At 32.0% G+C, this 8,875-nt stretch overlaps 1 pseudogene; it reads right to left on the bottom strand.

The window, feature by feature from the left end:
- Positions 1-2,082: 2,082 nt before the first annotated feature.
- On the bottom strand, positions 2,083-2,216 carry LOC145258553 (U2 spliceosomal RNA; annotated as a pseudogene).
- Between the last annotated feature and the right edge of the window lie 6,659 nt (positions 2,217-8,875).

The following is an 8,875-nucleotide window of genomic DNA, read 5'->3' as shown; positions in this document are numbered from 1 at the left end:
ATTTATATATATTTTGTCTAAGATTCTTAGCCTATGTCATTGCATACCAAGCTGTTTATTAAAAGTTAAGGTTCACTGTAAACACATATGTTACACCAAAATAAAAACGCTTCAGATAATGTCTTGATATTCAATTCAGTTTCTCACATGACATCTTATGAAGTTAGTAGAAATGTTACAGACTTTTGAATCTCAAACATTTTCAATACTGAGCACTGATATTTTCTTTTTTGGAATATAAGCACATTCATGATTTTTTTTTATACAAACGTCAACAAATTTCACATTGTGTAGCAATGTACTGAAACAATTATAAAAATATTTGTTTTTATTTTGGATGATGCAGGGCATCCGGAGAGAGATGTTTCTAACAAAATGAAAGTATAATTTTTAGCAATAGGTATCTAAGAAAAGGCCACTACATATGTTATAAATTCCAAATTTCCACAACCTGGCAAATACTGGTACACGCTAGCAAATTTAGATTTGCAATTACAGAATATGATTCTAATTTTTTCCTTTGCTCTTTATTCTAACACTACACTAAGTTTACTGTTTTATTTCGCTACAGTTGATATTGTGTAGAACAATAAGAAAATCATAGTGAACAATGCATTCAACAAAATTTCATACACATTTCTAGATACCTATATCTAATAAGTTCAAAAGAAAGGACACACTTAGGGAGGTATTTTGGTGGTCAAGTCACTAAATAGAGATTAGCTGGTTTCCCGGCATAGCCCAGGATGTAATAAAGATTGACTGAAATACATGTTCTAGCTGGTTTCTAGGCGTTGCCAGGGATGTAATATAGACACATTATGTTGTATATTACCTGTTCTCTTCTCCCTAAGGTAAAACAATTTCATATACATGCTGTAAATTACCTACGCTAGGGATAAAACATGAACAATACCAGTCCTAGGGTAGATAAAACAAATAATACATAGAGATGAAAGATTCCTCTCCCCTAAGAATAAAACATATATTCAATATCTGCTTTTGTTTTTTCATTGTTTATACGGTCCCGAGCAACGCCGGGTAGCCCTGCTAGTCTATATATATAAAAGGCAAAAATCGGTGTGTATGTATGTATGTATGTATGTTTGTTTGTAACGCTAAAACTTTTGAAAGACGGAACCAGAGTTGACAAATTTGGTATCATATTGCACCTTGATCACCCGGATGACAAATATCGAAATTTCACGTCAAACGGACCAGTAGAAAGGGGTCAACTGATCGTTTTTCTCCTAGGGGGGCCCCCCAAAAAACCTGTCATTTTAACGTTATTCAATACGTGTCACGTGACGTGACGTCAGCTCAAACTTTTGACAGACACAACCAAAGTTGACAAATTATGTATCATATTGAACCTTGATCACCCGCATGACAAATATCGAAATTCCACACCAAACGGACCATTAAAAGGGGGTGAACTGATCATTTCTCTCCTAGAGGGGCCCCCCAAAAAACCTGTCATTTTAATGTTAATATTACATAATCCAAAAACGCTTAGTCATGTCACGTGATGTGACGTCAACATCCAGTAATGGCGAACAAATGTAAACAAACACTTTGTTTTACCGATACTTTTGTAATTTCTCTTCTGCTTTGTTCTAGAGATTATTAAACTCCATGACAATGTCTCCAACGTATTTAACTGGTTAAAAATAGTATTTATACAAGAGTTTTAACGAAAAATATCAGGAAAAAATGTACAGGAATAAAAAAAAATTCAGCTTTCAAAATATTCGTCGATAAAAAAACCGATCTTTATATTTACGCTAGCCATTTTGTATATTACCACGTGACCTGCTATCTCTTAAACTGGAGGGGGGGGATCCACTTGAATCCAACAAAACCAGTAATTTTTTTTTTCTATTATATATACAGCATTTTCTATAAAATTAAGTGTAGACTTTATAATTAAAACAAAAAATGTTATTCATACTAAAAAAAAAAAACGCTTAGTCATGTCACGTGACGTGACGTCAACATCCACTAATGGCGAACAATTGTACCTATTTACTATGCCTCCCCACGGGACAGAGTTAGACACCAGGGTCGTTTTTTAACGTGGAGAAAAGGTACAAAAATAAAAATTGTCTCAGTCGTGGAGGATTTCTTCTCCACCGAAAGAGAACAAGAAATAGAAGTGCAGCATCTGAAGAACAGATACTACACTTTGATCTTGACCAAAAGGCCAAGAATGCGAACAATTGTAAATAACAACTTTTTTCACAAAACCAACACCGTCTTTCTTTTTTTTTTCTCTCTTTCTCTCTCTCACCCACTTACTCTTCCCTCTCTCTCACCCTCTTTCTCTTGACGTCACACCACTGTTAAACTGTGTGGGGGGGGAACACATTCCCAGGCATTATCTCCTATAGATGCACATTTTATTAGAAATTCAGCTTTCAAAATATTAGACGATAATAAAAATATAAAACCAACACCCTCTTTCTCTTTTCTCTCTCTCTCACCAACTTACTCTTCTCTCTCTCTCACCCTCTTTCTCTTGACCTCCTACTACTGTTAAACTGTGTGTGTGGGGGGGGGAAGAGGCAGCTTGAAAACCAACAAAAACAGTGCACAGTTTCCAAAGCATTTGGGGTGGGAAGGGGGGGAAGAAGCCGAGCGCACAGTTTCGTGTGAGAGAGAGAGAACAATTCTCAACCTATATACTCAACAAATTTTTTATCTACAGATTTGAAAGTTTGTATATAGGGTATTCAGACATATGGAAATATATCTAGCATAATCTATCTATTATATCTATAAAAGTGAAAATGTGTGTGTGTGTGAGGTAGCCAGAGAGAGAGAGAGAGAGAGAGAGAGAGAGAGAGAGACAACAATTCTCAACCTATATATTCAATACATTTTTTATCTACAGATTTGAAAATTTGTATATAGGGTATTCAGACATATGGAAATATATCTAGCATAATCTATCTATTATATCTATAAAAGTGAAAATGTGTGTGTGTGTGTGTGTGCGTAAGAGAGAGAGAGAACAATTCTCAACCTATATACTCAACGTATTTTTATCTACGGATTTTAAACTTTGTATATAGGGTATTCAGACATATAGAAATATATCTAGCATAATCTATACATTATATCTATAAAAGTGAGAATGTGAGTGTGTGAGAGAGAGAGAACAATTCTCAACCTATATATTCAACAAATTTTTTACCTACAGATTTGAAAATTTGTATATTGGGTATTCAGACATATGGAAATATATCTAGCATAATCGATCTATTATATCTATAAAAGTCAGAATGTTTGCGTGTGGTTGTGTGTGTAAGGTTGCGAGAGAGAGAGAGAGAACAATTCTCAACCTATCTATTCAATAAATTTGTTATCTACAGATTTGACCATTTGTATATAGGGTATTCAGACATATGGAAATATATCCAGCATAATCTATCTATTATATCCATAAAAGTGAGAATGTGTGCGTGAGAGAGAGAGAGAGAGAGAGAGAGAGTAAGTACAATTCTCACCCTATATATTCAACATATTTTTTATCTACCGATTAGAAAATTTGTATATAGGGTATTCAGACATATGGAAATATATCTAGCATAATCTATCTATTATATCTAGAAAAGTGAGAATGTGTGTGAAAGAGAGAGAGAGAAGAGAGAGAGAGAGAACAATTCTCAACCTATATATTCAACTAATTTTTATGTACAGATCTGAAAATTTGTATACAGGGTATTCAGACATATGGAAATATATCTAGCATAATCTATTATATCTATAAAAGGTAGAATGTGTGTGTGTGTGTGTGAGTGAGTGAGTGAGTGAGTGAGTGAGAGAGAGAGAGAGAGAACAATTCTCAACCTATATACTCAACAAATTTTGTATCTACAGATTTGATAATTTGTATATAGGGTATTCAGACATAAGGAAATATATCTAGCATAATCTATCTATTATATCTATAAAAGTGAGAATGTGTGTGAAAGAGAGAGAGAGAGAACAATTCTCAACCTATATATTCAACAAATTCTATCTTTACAGATTTGAAAATTTGTATATAGGGTATTCAGACATTTGGAAATATATCTAGCATAATCTATTATATCTATAAAAGTGAGAATGTGTGTGTGAGAGAGAGAGAAAGAACAATTCTCAACCTATATACTCAACAAATTTTTTATCTACAGATTTAAAAATTTGTATATAGGGTATTCAGACATATAGAAATATATCTAGCATAACCTATCTATTATATCTATAAAATGACCATGTGTGTGTGTGTGAGAGAGAGAGAGAGAGTCAGAGAGAGAGAGAGAACAATTTTCAGCTTGTGTGTGTGTGAGAAAGAGAGAGAGAGAAAGAGAGGAAGGAAAATTCTCACCCTATATATTCAACAAATTTTTTATCTACATATTAGAAAATTTGGATATAGGGTATTCAGACGTATGGAAATATATCTAGCATAATCTATCTATTATATCTATAAAAGTGAGAATGTGTGTGTGAGAGAGAGAGAAAGAGAGAGAGAGAGAACAATTCTCAACCTATATATTCAACTAATTTTTTATCTACAGATTTGAAAATGTGTATATTGGGTATTCAGACATATGTAAATATATCTGGCATAATCTATGTATTATATCTATAAAAGTGTGAATGTGAGTGATGGAAAGAGCAAAAAATTCTCAACCTATATAACCTATAAAAGTGAGAATATGTGTGAGAGAGAGAGAGAGAGAGAACAATTCTCAACCTATATATTCCACACATTTTTGGGCACAGATTTGGAAATTTGTATATAGGGTAGGCAGACATATAGAAATATATCTAGCATAATCTATCTATTATATCTATAAAAGTGAGAACTTGTGTGTGTGTGTGTGTGTGAGAGAGAGAGAGAACAATTCTTAACCTACATACTCAACAAATTTTTTACCTACAGTTTAGAAAATTTGTATATAGGGTATTCAGACATATGGAAATATATCTAGCATAATCTATCTATTATAACTACAAAAGTTAGAATGTGTGTGTGAGAGAGAGAGAGAGAACAATTCTAAACCTATATATTCAACAAATTTTTTATCTACAGATTTGAAACTTTGTATATAGGGTATTCAGACATATGGAAATATATCTAGCATAATCTATCTATTTTATCTATAAAAGTGAGAATGCGTGTGTGTGAGATAGCGAGAGAGAGAGAGAGAAAAAGAGAGAGATAAAAATTCTCAACCTATACATTCAACAAATTTTTTATCCACAGATTTGAACATTTGTATATAGGGTGTTCAGACATATAGAAATATATCTAGCATAATCTATCTATTATATGTATAAAAGTGAGAATGTGTGTGTGTGTGAGAGAGAGGACAATTGTCAACCTATGTATACAACAAATTTTTTATCTACAGATTTCAAAATTTGTATATTGGGCATTCAGACATATTTCAATATATCTGGCATAATCTGTCTATTATATCTATAAAAGTGAGAATGTGTGTGATAGAGAGAGAGAACAATTCTCAACCTATATACTCAACAAATTTTTTATCTACAGATTTGAAAATTTGTATATAGGGTATTCAGACATATGGAAATATATCTAGCATAATCTATTATATCTATAAAAGTGAGAATGTGTGTGTGTGTGTGAGAGAGAGAGAGAGAGAGAACAATTCTCAACCCATATACTCAACAAATTCTTTATCTACAGATTTTAAAATTTGTATATAGAGTATTCATACAAATAGAAATATATCTAGGATAATCTTTCTATTATATCTATAAAAGTGAGAATGTGTGTGTGTGTGAGCGAGAGAGAGAGAGAGAGAGAGAGAACAGTTCTCAACCTATACATTCAACAAATTTTTATATATAGGGTATTCAGAAATATCGAAATATATCTAGCATAATCTATTATATCTTTAAAAGTTAGAATGTGTGTGTGTGAGAGATAGAGAGAACAATTCTCAACCTATGCACTCTACAAATTTTTTATCTACAAATTAGAAAATTTGTATATAGGGTATTCACACATATGGAAATATATCTAGCATAATCTATCTATTATATCTATAAAAGTTAGAATGTGTGTGTGAGGTAGCCAGAGAGAGAGAGAGAGAGAGAGTAAGAACAATTTTCAACCTATATATTCAACAAATAGTTGATCTACAGATTAGAAAATTTGTATATAGGGTATTCAGACATATGGAAATATATCTAGCATAATCTATCTATTATATCTCTAAAATTGAGAATGTGTGTGTGAGAGAGAGAGAGAGAGAACAATTTTCAACCTATATACTCAACAAATTTTTTTATCTACAGATTTGAAAATTTGTATATAGGGTATTCAGACATATGGAAATATATCTAGAGTAATCTATCTATTATATCTATAAAAGTGAGAATGCGTGTGTGTGTGAGAGAGAGCGACACAGAACAATTCTCAACCTATATATTCAACAAATTTTTTATGTACAGATCTGAAATATCACATTTGTATAGAAGTAGAAATCTTGATACCTACTCTGATACCTAATAAAAGAAAGGACACTCTTTAGGGCGGATTTTGATTATAACAAGTCACTAATTAGAAATTATAATAAACATTCTAATAATTTAAGAATTTTACCAAAATAAAATTGCATGGTAATCACCCAATTTCTGCCACAAAATTTTGATTGGCAGAACTCATAAACATAAAATATATATTTTCTAATTTCATCTTTTTTTTTTCTTTTTACATAATCTGGTTTGATGTTTTCCCAAATATTCAAATCACTATATTTTGCTGCTTAATATCAAATACAGCAACTGAGTTATTTTTATGCATCAAACAATTACATTTTCTCATTCATCCAAACTAATCACTGAACATCAATTTCATATTTTCTTCACTAAAATATTACTGTGCTTGATGTCATCAAGTGGAGCGGATCATTTTTTTTCATTTGTTCACACATTTTTCCAATTTATATATATTTTAAAGATTCTTAGCCTATGTCATTGCATACCAATCTGTTTATTAAAAGTTAAGGTTCACTGTAAACACATATGTTACACCAAAATAAAAACGCTTCAGATAATGTCTTGATATTCAATTCAGTTTCTCACATGACATCTTATGAAGTTAGTAGAAATGTTACAGACTTTTGAATCTCAAACACTTTCAATACTGTGCACTGATATTTTCTTTTTTGCAATATAAGCACATTCATGATTTTTTTTACAAACGTTAAAAACTTTCACATTGTGTAGCAATATACTGAAACAATTATAAAAATATTTGTTTTTATTTTGAATGATGCAGGGCATCTGAAGAGAGATTTTTCTAACAAAATGAAAGTATAATTTTTAGCAATAGGTATCTAGGAAAAGGCCACTACATATGTTATAAGTTCCAAATTTCCACAACCTGGCCAATACTGGTACATGCTAGCAAATTTAGATTTGCAATTACAAAATATGATTCTAATTTTTTCCTTTACTCTTTATTCTAACACTACACTAAGTTTACTGTGTTATTTCGCTACAGTTGATATTGTGTAGAACAATAAGAAAATCATAGTGAACAATGCATTCAACAAAATTTCACACACATTTCTAGATACCTATATCTAATAAGTTCAAAAGAAAGGACACACTTAGGGAGGTATTTTGGTGGTCAAGTCACTAAAAAGAGATTAGCTGGTTTCCCGGCATAGCCCAGGATATAATAAAGATTGACTGAAATACATGTTCTAGCTGGTTTCTAGGCGTTGCCAGGGATGTAATATAGACACATTATGTTGTATATTACCTGTTCTCTTCTCCCTAAGGTAAAACAATTTCATATACATGCTGTAAATTACCTATGCTAGGGATAAAACATGAACAATACCAGTCCTAGGGTAGATAAAACAAATAATACATAGAGATGAAAGATTCCTCTCCCCTAAGAATCAAACATATGTTCAATATCTGCTTTTGTTTTTTCATTGTTTATACGGTCCCGAGCAACGCCGGGTAGCCCTGCTAGTATAATATATAAAAGCGAAACGTCTGTGTGTATGTATGTATGTTTGTTTGTAACGCTAAAACTTTTGAAAGACGGAACCAGAGTTGACAAATTTGGTATCATATTGCACCTTGATCACCCGGATGACAAATATCGAAATTTCACGTCAAACACACCAGTAGAAAGGGGTCAACTGATCGTTTTTCTCCCAGGGGGGCCCCCCAAAAAACCTGTCATTTTAATGTTATTATTACGTAATCCAAAAACGCTTAGTCATGTCACGTGACGTGACGTCAACATCCAGTAATGGCGAACAAATGTAAATACCAACTTTCTTTTACCGATACTTTTGTAATTTCTCTTCTCCTTCGTTCTATATATTATTAAACTTCATGACAATGTATCCAAAGTAATTAACTGGTTAAAAATAGTATTTATACAAAAGTTTTAACGAAAAATGTCAGGAAAAAATGTACAGGAATAAAAAAATTCAGCTTTCAAAATATTCGTCGATAATAAAACCGATCTTTATATTTACGCTAGCCATTTTGTATATTACCACGTGACCTCCTATCTCTTAAACTGGAGGGGGGGATCCACTTGAATCCAACAAAACCAGTAAATTTTTTTTTCTATTATATATACATTATTTTCTATAAAATTAAGTGTAGACTTTATAATTAAAACAAAAAATGTTATTCATACGTAAAAAAAACGCTTAGTCATGTCACGTGACGTGACGTCAACATCCACTAATGGCGAACAATTGTAAATAACAACTTTTTTCACAAAACCAACACCGTCTTTCTCTTTTTTCTCTCTCTTTCTCTCTCTCTCTCTCACCCACTTACTCTTCCCTCTCTCTCACCCTCTTTCTCTTGA

Source organism: Euprymna scolopes, chromosome 33 (genome assembly GCF_053919585.1).
Source record: "Euprymna scolopes isolate OS-2025 chromosome 33, ASM5391958v1, whole genome shotgun sequence".
In the NCBI taxonomy this organism is placed as follows: domain Eukaryota; kingdom Metazoa; phylum Mollusca; class Cephalopoda; order Sepiida; family Sepiolidae; genus Euprymna; species Euprymna scolopes.
This window is presented reverse-complemented; position numbering and strand designations above follow the sequence as displayed.